We start from the raw sequence: 16,760 nt of genomic DNA, 5'->3' as shown, positions 1-16,760 counted from the left end.
AGGACAAAAACCTAATTTTGTAGGCTGCTCTCTACCATCATTATAAGGCTTTGTTACAGTATATAAAACCTTTTATTGAATGACACCACACACAGATCTTACCCCCTAGCTATATGTAACTAGTAATAGTACTAATTATGCCAGTCCATTCACCTTCCAGAGTGATGATACTAGAGGCTCTATCCTGCACTCCTAACTTGGGAAGTTTTAATGGGAGTGTTTTCCTTCTACAATGGAAATGAGCACAAGGACTGTGTTTTAATACTTTCTCCCCTTGTTCTCCACTTTACTCACCTGATTATTCTATTGCATTTTTAAAAAATTCTCCCAGGTTTTCTCTTTTCTTTGCACACTATAAACATCTCCCCCTGACTCACACTCCTCCCTGAACAACCAAAAGAAAAGCCAAAAAAGCAACCAAAAGAATGTTATTAATTCTGCTTTCATGACTTTAAGAATTTGCTGAAACCATCTCACTCTGAGACATATAAAAACACAAAGTACTGTGATTTACAGAGCAGAGAGGGAATTTTCATTGTGATTGCAGTTAGTTTGTGACTTGCAATTCACACCATGCAGGGCTTTGTACCTTTGCATGGACTATCTGTAATTTCATGTCCACTTATTTTTCCCTGTCGCCTTCCCCACTCCCTGAGCTGTGGGTGGAAAGTTGACAAGGAGCAGTGAGGAATGAATGGAAACAAAATGCTCCCACCCACAGTGTACCAAACAACACAGCTAAGACAGTCATAATTTGAGGTAGGCAGAAAACTGTTTTCCTCTACTGCAAAAGTTTGAGACTTTGAAAAATTTTCCCTCCCCAAATTGGGATGAAAAGTCAAAATCTCAACCACGAATCGAAAATCCTAAAAACAATTCAGTTGGGGTCAAAAATTTTCATTTTGATCATTTTGAAACATTGTTTCAATGTCAACCATTTTTTAATTAATGGTAACTAGCTTAAATTTCAAAATAAAGTCATGTCAAATCAGAAAACAGGAACTTTTCATTTAAAAAATGTCAAAATGAAACATTTCTACAGTTTAAAAAAATAGCAATATTTGTTTTCAATTTAAGAAATTCATCAAAACTGACCCTTTCCTGTAAAAAGTTGTGTTTTCAAGGAATTAAAATTTCTGACAACAAACATTTTGTTAAAAAATTCCCAACCAGCTCACGGCATAATTTTCTGTGGGAACAGATCAGCAGAAGATTATTACCACTTGAAATAAGGGGAAGGTAAGGAGAGAATTGTCCTTTTGGCTGGTTGTCTTTGTAATATAGTGCCTCCCAGACCTGTTTCAGCAGTGGTGCATAGAGGCCCAAACTAGTCTCTAGCATTTATTTGTAGCGGGTTTTTTGGGGGGGGTGTGGGGGAGATCCAAATACATGTTCTTGCTTCCTTCTTTTCAAGGTGTTCTTGCCTCAAAAAGAGAAAGTTAGTCATTTGCCATCTGAGAGGCAGTCCAAGCAGCAAAGCTTGTGAATGTTTAGCTCCAGAAATTTGGCTTCACCCATTTTAAAGAGAGTGACAGGTGCAAAACTCAGATGTAGATCTGAATTTTTCCAGAGTTCAAGGTACTTGGCTTCTGAGTTATGGTTAAGACCCACCTGTACTATTCATATCTGTGCTGGATGAAACCTTGCCAGGGCTATAAAGGGATATTTCCCTTCTAATACAGAGGCTAGAGGAACATATGGTGGGGTAATGCTGATATTATGATAATTGAAGGAGTGTTCCAGATCCCGCAGTTGCAGAAGAATATTATTTTTGGATGGAAACACCTGCCCACAGTTTGAAGCAGTATCTTCTGCTGGATTTTGGTGGGTTTGGGGAAATCTGTCCCTACAGAAAACGATGTACTATGATGCAGATTTCCTGCAAAATATCTCAGTGCAAGACAACAGCTAATCAATCTCCACTCGCATACTGCACATTGTGTTTTGGCACAATATCCATGAATGCTGATTGCTTATTCATCTGACTTTGTGTGACTGCATTAGAGAGCTAGATCCTGGCAGCCTTCTCAGCAGAAACTCTGCTAGAATTCAGTGGGATTTCAAATGTATTGGAATTTTGCCTGAACAAGGATGCCAGGGCCTTGCAGTTTTTATTGCCCTTCTTTAATTGTGTGATGTTGAGTTGGTGTGAACATGCAGAAAGGGGATAGGGATGAGGAAAAATTGAATATATTAATTCCAGGTCCTTCAAGGCAAACAGATTTAAGCCATTTCCTATTTTAAAACTGAGTTATGAATGAAAAGATGGTGGTAAATTTGACAACACCAACAGTATTGCTTGAGGGTAGTATAAATTGATCTTTCATGCTTTCCTATATTTTAATTTCATTAGTAACTCAAGTTGCTTTCAAAATGGAAAAAAGCAATAAATGGGTGATGTTGCAGCTTTAAATAAATATTCTACCTAAATATTAAATGTGTCTTCCAATTTTCAAGCTGAAATTATGAGTTCCAAATTTGGGCCTAATTCTGCCTACCAGATGAACTACCATAAATTTAAATGGAATTGTGGACAATATCTGGGGGCAGAAATGAGTCAGTTAAAAGAAAAGCTAATTTTGTTGGAGTTAATTCATCAAGGACTGGATTGTATTAGTAAAATTCACTACTTGTTAATTCATCAATTCCCCCTCCCCTCCCAACCAGTCCCTCTCATTCAATGTCACAAATGCAATTCGATTCTGTAAAAACAAGGTGTTTGGTGAAAGAGGTAAGACAGTCATCTCCAGCCACTGCAAACTAACACAGTTTGGGAGAAAATACAGTATACAGTCAATGGAACTACTCAGGTCAGCCCAGGCTAAATAGCTTTGTTGAGTTGGGACCTTAGACAAATTCAGTCTAAAATAACATAATTTAGACTTTCAACCAGAGCCAGCAGTGTGTAAATTACACAGACTTAGTCTCACCCTTCTTTAGAATCAAACAGACTCTATTAGACTCCCCTAACTCAAGCCCATTTACCAACGTGTTATTTACATGCCCTTATGCACCATCTCTGGACACAATGAATCATTACCAGAAACAGAGCTTTAAATCCCTTTCAACATATCATTAGGTTACTGTAGACTGGTTTTAGTACCTTAAAGCCTTGTATTGTAGCCTATCGCAGTGCATCTTAATATGTACTCACACATAGGACCAAGTCTTGACTTGTGATATGAACCCTTTTAGATGCAAGGCCGTTACATGAAGCATAAATTACAGCAACCTCAGATATATTTTGCTATAATGTAATTTAGAGCATATGTGGTGCTTATGACACTCCTATCTAAAATGGTTGCCACTGTTGTTAGTTATGCTATAATCAAACACTCCTGAAATCACTGGTCTCTCACTTCCTCTTCATTGACAATATGCGCATCCTTTTCATATTGGTCATAAAACCACAAGCTGCATTTGAGCTCAATATTCTTGGTTACCTAACTTACCAGAAGAAAATTCGCATTCAAATTACTGAAATCCCCAGATTGGCTTGGCTTTATCAGGGCTTCAAGAACAGAAGAAATGTGAACACTGAACTAAAAAAGAAATTATCATATTTTATGAAAGGGGGGGGATTTTTCATTTGGAATGAAAGTTTTGGGAGATAATGTTGTTTTTTAAATGGGGAGAATGAAAGATGATTCATATGTAGCTGGTATAAACTGGTGTAGCCCCACTGAGCTCTATGGGAGCTACATCATTTCACACCAACTGTGGATATGGCTCGCAGACCCTTCCAAGTTAGCTTGGGAATTGGAAGTCGGAGTAAATGTCAATCAAAGTTTAAGTTGGCCAAGAATAGTAAACTCAGATGCACATCTGGCTTTCAGTGATGGTCTGCTTTTAACTTTAACCCAATTTTCTATCTGGTTTGACTGATACACACAGAGATCAAGTAACTTGCTGGAGGTCACAGAGCGAATGAGTAGCTTCCATTCCTGTTCTCAGATTGTTAGACTGCAATGTTTTCCAATCTCTTTCTTTGTCTTATGAGAATAGATGTGCCCTAATGCGAGCTAGACTGTACTTCAATTCCATCGTTTAAGATTCATCTAGTGAAGGAATTAAATAGTGCACTGCTCCAGTTACAAAGCAGCTTCAGGCCTCCACATGGGGGACACCATTCCTGACCCTGTCGCTGCAATTTGTCAATTGCTCATGGTATTCATTATCTTAGACACCCACAGGGGACAGTCCTAAAGAGGTCTCATGATGTACTATAGAGTGGCAACATCATTCTGTCAATTGCTGGTTATAATGGACCTGTGAGCCCTTCATGTGAAATTACAACTGAAGCATGAACAAGAACATTCTTCCTAAGTGGGAACTGGTTCAAGCCAGGAAGCTTTTTTTAAAACTTCGGCAGAAAAGCCTGCTGGGCCTATACTAAACCTGTAGAAAAATTATGCTTTGCTGGAGTAAAGAATGGTTATTAGGACCAGATGGGTTTATGAGGAGCTTGAGAATCCATATAGTGAAGTTTTGAATCCCCAGGATGATCTACAATCCTCAGAGATTTTGTTAATCGCTCTTTAAATAATTTTAGAAATGTTTCTGTGAAAATTTGAGGGTTTTTTTTTAAATTGCATCAACAGTCTTGTTTCTATGTTAAAGCAATGTTACTCTATCACACACACACACTTGTTCCAATAATAGAACACTTAGCATTGGGGGGGGGAATATCAGAAAATAATTGCAAAATCATAATAAATTTATAACTGAACAAAAGTTTGTGATGTTGCGTACAACCAAATTTTTAAAAAAGCAACCAAAAAGTTAATACTGCATAAATATTCCTCAAATCATCTTTACCATATACTTGTAAGGAATGTGTCTATTTTGATTGCTGTAATTTGTATTTTAAAGTGCATTTTGCATAATTACTTATGCCTTTATGGAAAACCTAATGAGGAAAATTATAGACAAAACAGAAAATGCACTAACTATGTAAATGAAATTAATTCCAGCTAATTAATCAATCATTTCTAGGCAATAAATTTACATAAATAAATCAGACTAGGATTTCCCCTTGACTAATATTTCCTGTTGAGTTTTCAGGAGTAATAAGAAAACTGATAAAATGTAAAATAAGAGTTTTTAAAAATATATTCTGTAATGCTCATGAGGTTGAAGATCATTATATAGCTACAACATAGGTAGGCAAATAAGAAAGATGCAGCTAATCTTTATTTGTGAACAGAGATATAAAAATCTATTACAACATCCTTTGAAAGACACTGTATAGAATGCTGTAAGTACAAAAATATTCTTTTTGTTCTTGTTAAATTTAAAAATCTAAAACTTAGGCCCTGATTCAAGAAAGCACTTGCACACATATTGGTGTCGCTATTTAGAATGACATGTAAACACATGACAAAAGTTAGACCTGTTCATAACTGCTGTCATGACTCAGAAAGCTTTCTTAAATTGAGGCCTATGTCAATATTAGTGGGGAAAATGACAATCTGAAATACTGGGTACTTCTAGATATTAAAGTTGCTCCCACAAAGATAAAAAAACTGCTCACTGCACTTCCTGGAGGCCAAATTCTTGCCCAGTCACATTCATTGATGCAGAGAAAGTCAGACTTCTGTCTTGTACCCACAGAGCTCCACTTTTGATTTTTGAAAGAGGACAGTGGGAAAGCACCTTTATGATTGCTAAAGATTTCCTCCTCCATATCCATTGCTCTACTCCCTAAAGCCAAGGAAGGATTTCAGAGAGGTATTGGGCATGTAGAGAGGCATTAAAGTAATTGCAAGAAGACAATGTCTCATGTAAGTTTTACTCTTGTATTCTACTTGATCTTCTTTTACAGGATAGATATGTACTAGTTGTTACAAATTAATTAGTATTTAGCACATGGCAATTTGAAGAAAAGTAGAGGAAAAGTTTGAAGCAATAGTTCCTATAACTTCAAAACAATTGAATTTTTTAGGTAATTAGATTCACTCATAGAATTACAAAGAGGCATTTCATACCTGCCAGATTATGGTAAAAGGTATCTTTTGCTACCTTTTCCTAATTATAGCACTGAAAATGCTTTGTAAAAATGCTTTTAAAAAAATCCCTGTCTGCAAAGAGAGTTTCTGGGCCTGATCCATCTCACAGTGGAAGCACAGAAAAACTGGAGTTTTGTTAATTGGAAGCAGAAGCTGGCCCACTCCTACTTGCTTTATAAAATTGCACAAAAAGCAATTACAGAAATTCATTCCATTTTTATTTATGAAGCATCTTTGACTAAAAGATCATAAATTGCTTTGCAATAATTTAATGCACAACATAAAATGGAAGTTAAACATACCCCAACAATCATTTATTAAAAGCAGAATTTAAAGGAAGATATTCACATTGGTAATGGGTGAAAATAAAAAGGTTCAGAGGTTAAGCATCCAAAATTCTGCAGGCTAGAATTTCAGGTGCTGTATATCAATATATCTCTATTGAAGCCAATGGAGCTACACTGAATTACAGGGCCACAGGAACCAGGGGGGCACTAGCACCCCTGCAATGGAAATATTGGGTGAGCTCTACTCCAGTGTAAACTCCTGCACACTGGCACTTATTTGCTTTTCTCTCCTCTCATACAATACTTCCACGTATTTTCCACTGGAATGATTTAAAACATTGCAAGCACTAAGTTTCTGGTTTCTGATTCACATGCCTCAATTTGTTGTGATTGGTTTACCCTTTGTTGTTGTTTTTCTACTAACTGCATTGTTGCTTAGTTTTTACTACTTAGGAATAATCTTTATAGCAAAATGAACTTTGGCCTATAAAGCCAAAGCTCGTAAATGCAAGTGTTCTCTTCCACACCTCAATACCTCCACTATAACTTACCAATAAGTTATAAGAATAAGACCAGTGGTCTGAATTTAGAATCTTTTTGTCTGCTTCTCTACTTCCTCCAATAGATACTTCTACAAAATAAGAAAAGTAACTAAAATCTCCATCAAAATGTACGTCCACAGGTTTACTGCTCAGTGTCATTCATGCCATCCTGTCTCTGAACTTGTTCTGGATCAGTATGCAGCAGTTCCATATGCACTCTCTCTCTCCATATGAAGAATCTAGACTGGTTGTCATGAAATGAAGGGCAGGATAGATGCTCCCTGTTATCTATATATTGAGGGGGTGATGGGTAAGGTCTCATTGAAATCATTATGAGATTGCAAGTTGTGTTTATATTCATGTTATTCAGAACTCAAAAGACACCAATAGCGAGCCTTCTAGGAGGAGGAAGATTGATTATTATTAATTTGTGAACCGTCACCGATGTGTTTGATGACTGGAGAAGACATGAATCCTTCCCTGAATGTCTTACTAGCTAAGATACCCAATCCTGTGAGGTGCTGATCACCCTGAGAGATGCTCAGATCCCTCAATTTCCATTTATTTCAGTATGAGTTGAGGGTGCTAAGCACCTTACATGGGATTGGAAGCTGAATATTTCTAAATATGTAAAGTTTGACATTTGACCAAATGTAAAAAAGTGGAGTTGTCATTTTGCTAATCAAATTGCACCACAGTGGCAACTTACTGCCTTCCAAGCACCCCATCTGAGCTAGGATTGCTTTTGTGGCTGTCCTGTCTCTATTTCCCCTTCAATTAGTCACTGAAGTCTCCAGTGACTTTCTAAGATCAGTTGTTTAATTTGCTCTTCACCAGTTCTCCTCAGGCTGGTAACAGTATTTGTCAAAAAACAGAACTCAAAAGTCTAAAACAAACACGAAGTTTAGAGCTCATCTTCCCTTCGCTTCAACTCCCACTCAAAAGCTGTAGCCGGCGGGGGTCTGCAGACACTTCCTGTGAATGCTTTTCCCACCAGCCCCAGAGCCACACTGTCTCCCAAGCTTCCTGCCTCCGGAAGTTTCACTCTCCCTGTCCCCTACAGCTTCCTGCTGCCTTTTATATTAGAGTCCCTGTTTCCTCTCAGGTAATGCCCATCTTGTAATCAGGGCTGGCATATAGTGCCAGGCCATTCAGCCCAGGACCAAGCCACCCTGTCACATACAGTACTAATAAGATGCAAGGTGAAAATAAATGTTTATGTTAAGTACTCTAATCTGTATTTCTCCTTACAAGTGCCAATCAGCATACGAAATACATCCTGCTGGCCACATAGCATATGGGACAAGGAAACATCAAGAGCTGAACTGTTAAGAATTTTGAAAGATTTTTCAGTTTGTTAGCTCTGCAGCATACATACAATAACCATCTTCCAAGATAATATTCATGTGATAAAATGCAAAGAAAAGATCTGCTGCAGCACTTGGGTGTTTAATAATGATTGTCTGTACCCAGTAATGATGATACATCACTGCTTGCTGAATTCCAGCAATTCAGTGAATCTTTCAACTAAATGTCTTTGGTGATGTTGAAACAAACATTATTCATTTTATTTTATTTTGGAGAGAGATAATAGACTAAAATAGATGAGGTGATTAGAATATTTGAATGCAATGGCCAGTTACTTGACATTCATTTGAAAAGTAGTAGATTAGCATTCCAAGAAGCCTACCGCTATGCTAATCTCTCCTTGTTACAGCAATTTTATATTGCATACTTCTTTAGAATCTTGAATTTCTGATGGCAAGACAACGAGTAACAAAAAGAAACACTACTGAATCAGAGGCAGTCATTGTTCAAATGAATTTCAACCACAAAGCAATTCTTTCATACACATTATTGGCAAAATAAGAGAGAAAAGATAGACAAGTAAATAGATGAATAGAGTAAAAGAGTCTCTTTTAAAAATAAATTACTCACTTTCATAGTAGTGTTAATTGAACTCAAAATAAGAGATAGATGGATAAGGGGAAATCTTTAAACTTCTCAATGTCTCAATTTCATCATCTATGGGGATAATATTAATATCAGATTTTGTGAGACTTAGTTCATTCAAGTATGTAAATAATTTGAGGTCCGAGGATGGAAGGTATTATGGAAACATACTGAACATCCCTGGTTCTGGTTACTCCTAAGAAGTACAGGCTAAAGAAGGTGTGTGTGGTGACAGTAAGTTTACCATCCTGTGTCATTGGCTAGACAGTACAGTAATTGATTAGGGGCTTGTTTCCTGAAATGGAATATTTACTGTTTGGGTTTGATTTTGCCAACAGAACAAAGTCTCTGTATAAATTCTCATTTATTATATTGGTAGTATTTTTATAATCTGAAAACAGTCTTGCTAAACCTCAAATTAGTTGTGGAAATTCTGCATTTTGGAAGATTCCTTGTTAAGCACATAGTCAGAGAGCCTTTGACTGCAGACCCTCTGTTCACCCTGCATTTGGAACACTTTTTCCCTGCCATTTTCCCCAGGGATTGAATCCCTGACCAGATGGTCACTGGGACAGGATTGGAAGGAACTGGGCTTCTGGACTGTCCTTCATTAACTTCAAGCATATCCTAGAGCAGGGGTTCTCAACCATTTTCTTCCTGAGCGCCCCCCACCCCCACCCCACAACATGCTGTAAAAACACCACAGCCCACCTGTGCCACAACAACTGGTTTTCTGCATATAAAAGGCAAGGCTGGTGTTAGGGCGTAGCAAGCAAAGTAATTGCCAGGGGCCCTACACCACAGGGGGCCCCGCAAAGCTATGTTGCTCAGGCTTCGCCTTCAGTCCCAGTGGTGGGGCACAGAGTCCCAGGCTTCTGCCCCATGCCATTGGGCTTCAGCTTTCTGCCCTAGGCCCCAGCAAGTCTAATGCCAGCCCTGCTTAGTAGACCCCCTGAAACCTGCTCACGGTCCCCAGGGGGCCCCAGACTCCTGTTTGAGAAATACTGTCCTAGAGCATAGGTCAGAGGGTGGAATGGCACCCTAATCACTATACACCAGCATGAGAACCTGGTTAGGAATACAAAATTTTGGGATTCAATGTAATGCTCCTCACTCAGGGTCTGGTTAGGGAGTATGGCCTATTGGTCATGGCTAGAACCCCTCACTGCCAAGGGAGCTGTGGGGAATGGAGCCCAGACCCTCCCACTCCACCAGGCTTTGCCCCAGGGCCTATTGTTCTACCAGTGTAGTCTGGCAACCAAACCTGTCCTCCCAGGACCTCTCACCCCACTCCCCATGGGGTCAGCTTAGTCCAAGGCTTTCTTCTAGTGGGAAATCCAAACCAAAATAAGTAAGAGGAGGTTACCAATGTCCAAGGTCCACAGGATACTTCCCTCTTTGGTTGTCTCCAAGGTGGGTCCTCCCTTCCCTCAGGGAGGGTCCTTTTGGGCAACTGTGTCAGAGCCTTTAGGCTTTCCTCTGCTCTGCTCTGCTGGAGCTGTGGTCTGCAGGTCTGCTCACCTCCAGCTTTGCTACCCAAAGGGACTAATTCCCTGTTTTTTAATTCCTCCAGCAGATGGAGCATTTGCTACAAGTGTAGCGGGGTGCTGAGCCCAAAATAATCCCTTAACCCCACGTTGCCCAGTGTGGGGTTTGTACACCCCATTACATTCGCACACTCAACTATATTGGGATTCAGGGCACTGGCTATTACATTAGCCAGAATGTGCTCAACAATTAGATTGTACTTTCTGCTAACATAGTGTCTTAATTTGAATTGGTATATTGGTATGCCATTGTGTTAGGGAACAGGACAAGGTCAGTCTGGCTTACTGGTGAGAGCAGAAGTCAAGCCTCGTGGTCAGAGCAGGCATAGGGGAAACAAAACCAAGGGTCAGAACCAGAGTCAGAGTCCAGATGCTGAAGTCAAGGATCAAGCCAGAGTCAGAAGCAGGAAACAGGGGTCAGAATGCCAGAGCCAATCCTCAAGCCAGAGGCCGGGTCAAGAATCAGAGACAAGAGTCAGAACTGGATTACGTAGAGTTAGGGAAGGAATGAACAGGGCTGGGTCCAAGGCAGAAGCAAGCCTGGGATAAGGCAGGAGCAAAAGCTAACACAACCTCAGGCATCCTTGGGCAGTCAGCCTCCTGTTGCTACTGCTGGTCTGAAGAGCAGGTTTGTTGATCCCCTCAGCCAATTGGGTGGTTTGGCCAATCAGGTGGTTCAACTGGAGCCTACCTGTGCTCGTTAGATTGCCTTGGGGTTAAGCTAGCAGGTAAGCAGTCTAGCTGTGGGTCCTTACCCTGACACATTGTGGCTCAGCTGGATAAAACACTACATGCAATGGATGAAGAAATGCTGTGTCTAAACTACATGAATACTCCTTCTTTCTGAAAGAAAGGACACACAGAATCCAGCTGAGATACTAGAATCCATCAGAGAAACACATAAGGGGACCAGAGAGTCAGGGACTTTGTAAAAGGTTCAAAGCCTCATTCATTAACTAACAAGACTCAAACTCAATATAAATCCACAGTATGGACAGGTGTATAATTGAGGCCTGTTCAAACCATTCAAAGAATTAGGTGTGCAATTTGGAAGATGAAGGACTCATCAAAAAAGAGTCTGTGAACTCCCAGAAACAGACTGGATATAAGAGTGGACATGGCAATTCCAGAACATCAGTGAAACCTGGTGGCCTGCTTTGAAGTACTCAAAGAATGATAGGTTGACTCAATATACACAACAGTGATGTCAACATGCGGACCACTAGCTGTTTAAGTGGCCACGTACATAAATAGAGCTGGACAAATAATGGATTTTTCAGTTCACTGGCAATTTTGAAGCGTTAAAAAAATCAAAACTAAAAAAAGTTTAAAATAATAGGTCTAATGAAACAATTTGTTTCAATAAAAATCAAAATATTTGATTTTGATTTTAACCATTATTAAACATTTTTGGATTTGTTGAAGTAAATTTTGGAACAAAGTTGTTTCAAATTGAAAAAAATAATAAATGTAACTTGGAAATGTGGAAATGAAGTGTTTTGATTTTTTCAGGATTTTTTGGAGGCTGTTCAAAATGAACAGTTCAGAAAAATTGACACAAATTTGTGTAACATTTTAGTTTGATCAAATCTACATTTTTCAGAAAAAAAGTTGTCCAAAAAATGTCACCCAGCAATAATGACAGTTCTCTGCTCCGACGTCCTAATAGGATAAAGAGGGATGACCATATATAAAGTCCACTACACGGTGTTACCATTACAGACTGCTGAGAGTGTATTGTAGATGGAATGCTTCAAGGAACAGGAATTCTACACATCATAATCTCAAACAGTGTTATAAACTAAGGAGCCCCACTTTCCTCAACTCCAGCAATGCATTTATTTATTTATTTTCCCACTCTCAAACCATAATATTTTTATGTTGTGTATTTTTATCTACATAAAACATCTTCAATGTTGTGGCCAATGTTGCTTGCTCTATTCCTATTTATTGAGCTTAAACATGACTAAAGAGCATTATAAAGAGCATTACAAAGCACAACACGGCTGACTCAAATACATTATAGAGAAATTATTACTAAAAGTATGTCACGGCAAGATGACACATCTCATTGGGATCAAGGGGTTCTGAGATTGGTGAATACAACCATGACTGGTAGGTTTCACATCTTTGCTGCTGCTATTGTTTTACTGGAGACGGTTTTCTCTGAATCTGGGTTGCCAGGAAAAGAATGCATCAAATACCTAGCAAAGGGCTGGCGCTATACAAATAATAAATAACAATAAACAGTTTGCAGTGTGAAGGCTATTGTGGTGCAGGGAAAATAGACTCTGTGGAAAACAGCAAAAATTGTAGAAAGGCCTAAAATTACAGAATCCAAAATTTCCAGGCACCAGTGACTTTCTAAGAAGAACAATTCTATTTGAGTTGAAAGCTGAATAATTTATCTATTTGTTCCACTCCTTATGCTGATATTTTCATTTCTTCACTAAGGCACCTAGATTGAATCATTTTATATTGTATTATTATAATCAACATTTTGTTCTTAAAAAGTAAAATTATAGCTTCCTCTCTATAATATAAAAAAGAAACTCAAGATGAGAGCTGTTATTTTTTTCTTTGTGGGAAGCTTGCAAAATATGGCAAGTCAAGGAAATTATTCAAAATGATAATATAAAATCAGTGGGAAACCTAATCACATCATTAAATGTCCCTACCAGAAATCTCAGAATCATATGAAAATTAAATTGGTTTACTATAATCTGTAATATTTATTGTAGCATGCAGCCTCCTGGTTTTCAGTATTAAATCCTAAAACACAATAATAAACCATTCATCATCTCTCTTAAGATCTAGCTCCTACACCGCTTTTATCAGTCATTACAAGGATTGAGGTGTTTTACCATGGTTTCTACAAGCTATCATGCCACTTTTGTTTGTAATGCCCCCTAATGTCTTTTATTATTTATCTCTACCCAGGACTAAAAAAAACCCAAATACACATTGACAGCACAAACCACCTAATAATCTAAAGGTCAAGCTTTCTCCATAACCTGGTTCTTTCACACCAATTGTCCATTGCAAAGTATTAGCAAATGCCATAATAGCTAATATCACACCAGTCTGTTCTTCCCTGGGGCTTGAAGCATTGAGGGCTGAAGACAACATACAGAAAAATAGAGGCAGTTTTCTTTTTGGAGGAGATGAAAACATTCTTATAAAGAAATGTGCCAAGAATATAAAAATAGAAACTGCTAAGATTTGAAGTAAACAGTTTCTATTTAAAAAATTGCCCCTCTCTAGGAATTTTTAGGAAATTTTCTGCAGATGTATTACGAAAAAACATAAGAATGGCCATACTGGGTCAGACCAATGGTCCATCTAGCCCAGTATCCTGTCTTCGGACAGTGGCCGGTATCAGATGCTTTAAAGGGAGTGAACAGGACATGACGATTTATTCAGTGATCCATCCTGCTGTGATCCAGTCCCAGCTTCTAGCAGTCAGAGGTTTAGCGACACCCAGAGCATTGGGTTATGTCCTGACCATCTTGGCTAATAGCCATCAATGGACCTGTCCTTCATGAACTTATATAATTATTTTTTTTAAATCCAGTTATACTTTTGGCTTTCACAACATCCTCTGGCAATGAGTTCCACAGGTTGACCGTCGGTTGTGTGAAGAAGTACTTCCTTATATTTGTTTTAAACCTGTTGCTTATTAATTGCATTGGATTGCCTCTTTTTCTAGTGTTATGTGTAGGGGTAAATAACACTTCCTTATTCACTTTCTCCAAACCATTCAGGATTTTTTAGACCTCTATTATATCCCCCTTTTCGTTATCTTTTTCCCAAGATGAACACTCTGATTCTTTTTAAACTCAAAATAGTTTCTAGAGCATATCTTTTAGAAAAAAACATCCACTCTTGATTTAAAAGTTGCCAGTGATAGAGAATCCACCACAATCCTTGGTAAATTGTTCCATTAGTTAATTACACTCCCTGTTAAAAATGTACACCTTGTTTCCAATCTGAATTTGGCTAGCTTCAACTTCCAGCCATTGGATCTTTTTATACCTTTCTCTTCTAGATTGAAGAGCACATTACCAGATATTAGTTCCCCATGTTGGCACTTACAGACTGTGATCAAGTCATCTCTGGTAAATGGCCTAATCAAATGACAGTGGTATCAGAAATATTGTACGCAAAAGTGGAACCAACTGTTAATAGTTAAGTGAGTCAGAAGACAGCTGTGAAGGATTTAAAGGAGAGAAGGGGGTTGGAAGATCATGATAGCAGAGGGGATAGCATGTCAACAGGTCTGATAAAAGGAAAAGAGAAAATTGGAGGTGGAAGCCCTATGGAATCCCTGAAAAGGAAATGGAATGGGGAAATAGGGGAAAGAAACAGTCTCTCAAGCAAAGAAAAAGGAATTGTTCAATGCAAGTGTTTTTAGTTTCTCTGTTTTTTGTGGCAGCTCCAAAATGTCTGATTGTATAAATGAAATATGGGCAAAATGTAGTAGTACAAATTAAAATGCATTGATTTTTGAAAAAATAAATATTTGTTCTAGTGAAAATCTATTGTAATTACTTAAAGTATCCTATTTCAAAGAAAATTAATTAATCTAGGAATACCAGATCGGTTGCAGTGGCAGAACAATTACAATGCTCTTCAGTATGAAATGATAGATCTCTCACTGTGTGATGACCTTGAGTTTTGTCCTTTACACTATGTTCATAAAAAAGCAACATATGGATATTTGCTGTCGTTGGTGGGGAGGGGTCTCCCCATTATTTTTCATAGCTAAATCTCATCTATTTCTAGTGCCTAGTGGGACACTACTTTCACCATCAAAGCTAGTTCAAAATGTAGCTTGTCATCCCCAATTTTATACAAAGATATTTAGCATATTACATTTTTGTGAAGAACCATTTTAATCACCAGTTGCCATTCCATGCTTAGAGATGCCTAAAGGTGGAAGTCTTGATAAGATTTATAAATAATGATCAAAGCAGTATCAATTCAAAGCTTATTATTATTAATTATTAATATCTTTCACAACCCAGCTGAATAAAATTTACTGTTTGACAAAATGTGCATCCTAAATCAAGCAGGAATAATAATGCATGATTAAATGTGATTCTTTCAAAGAACTGTGTAAAGGAAACATGAAATATTTGAGTACTAATTATGGTATGTGGTAATAAATGCTAAAAATGAGGTAATTCCAGCTTGTCCAGAAATAATGTAAATGATTTACAACTCCTAAGAAGGCAAAGATTATGACTGACAACATGTTAGCAGCACTTCATAGCTGCCTTTCTTTCCTTCTTTAAGCAAGTGGTCAACTTGCATACAGACTGATTATAGTCAGTCTCTTTTTATGCATCTCAAATTCTGCTCTGTTTCTTATTATCTCATAGACTTTAAGGCCAGAAGGGACCATTGTGATTGCCAAGTCTGACCTCCTGCACATTGCAGACCACAGAACCTCACCCACCCACTCCTGTAATAGACCCATAACCTCTGGCTGAGTTACTAATGTACTCAAATCATGATTTAAGGACTTCAAGTTACTGAGAGTCCACCATTTACTCTAGTTTAAGCCTGCACGTGACCCATGCCCCAGGCTGCAGAGGAAGGTGGAAAAAACCCCAGGATCTTTGCTAATCTGACCGGAGCAAAAATTCCTTCCCGACCCCAAATATAACTTTCACTTAGACCATGAGCATGTTGGCAAGACCCAACACCTAGGAAAGAATTCTCCGAGTAACTCAGAGCCCTCCCCATCTAGTGTTCCCTCTCCAGCCACTGGAGATATTTGCTACTAGCAGTTGCAGATGGGCCCTGTGCCATTGTAGGCGGTCTCATCATAGCATCCCTTCCATAAACTTATCAAGATCAATCTTGAAGCCAGTTAGTGTTTTGCCCCCACTACTTCCCCAGGAAGGCCGTTCCAGAACTTTATTACTCTGATGTTTAGAAACCTTCATCTAATTTCAAGCCTCAACTTATTGATTACCAGTTTATAACCATTTGTTCTTGTGTCAACATTGGTGCTTAATTTAAATAGCTCCTCTCTCACCCTGGTATTTATCCCTCTGATGCATTTATAGAAATATATCTCTTGAAATATTTTTTCCTTCAAATAATCCAGAGGATGCTCTGGCTGAAATGTTTTAATATATAAAAGTGTCTTCATTACTACAAATTATTAATCAGGAAATAATGACTCATTGGTTTTTCACCTGCACATTTAAACTGGTATCAGCTGAAGTCAAGATCCTTTACAACAAAAGGTTTGATCTATTCCTGACCCTTTTTATAAAGGGTCCCACAACTAAATGTGGTTTTTTCAACAGATGCCTGAACTTCTGGCAATACAGAAGTGCTCCTAATTCTGGATGAAGTTTCACAGTGGTATCACCACCTAGTTCCACGTGTCTCATTTTTGTTACTGGC

The sequence above is a fragment of the Trachemys scripta genome, chromosome 11 (genome assembly GCF_013100865.1).
Source record: "Trachemys scripta elegans isolate TJP31775 chromosome 11, CAS_Tse_1.0, whole genome shotgun sequence".
Taxonomy (NCBI): Eukaryota; Metazoa; Chordata; order Testudines; family Emydidae; genus Trachemys; species Trachemys scripta.
Note: the sequence above shows the minus strand (reverse complement) of the source record.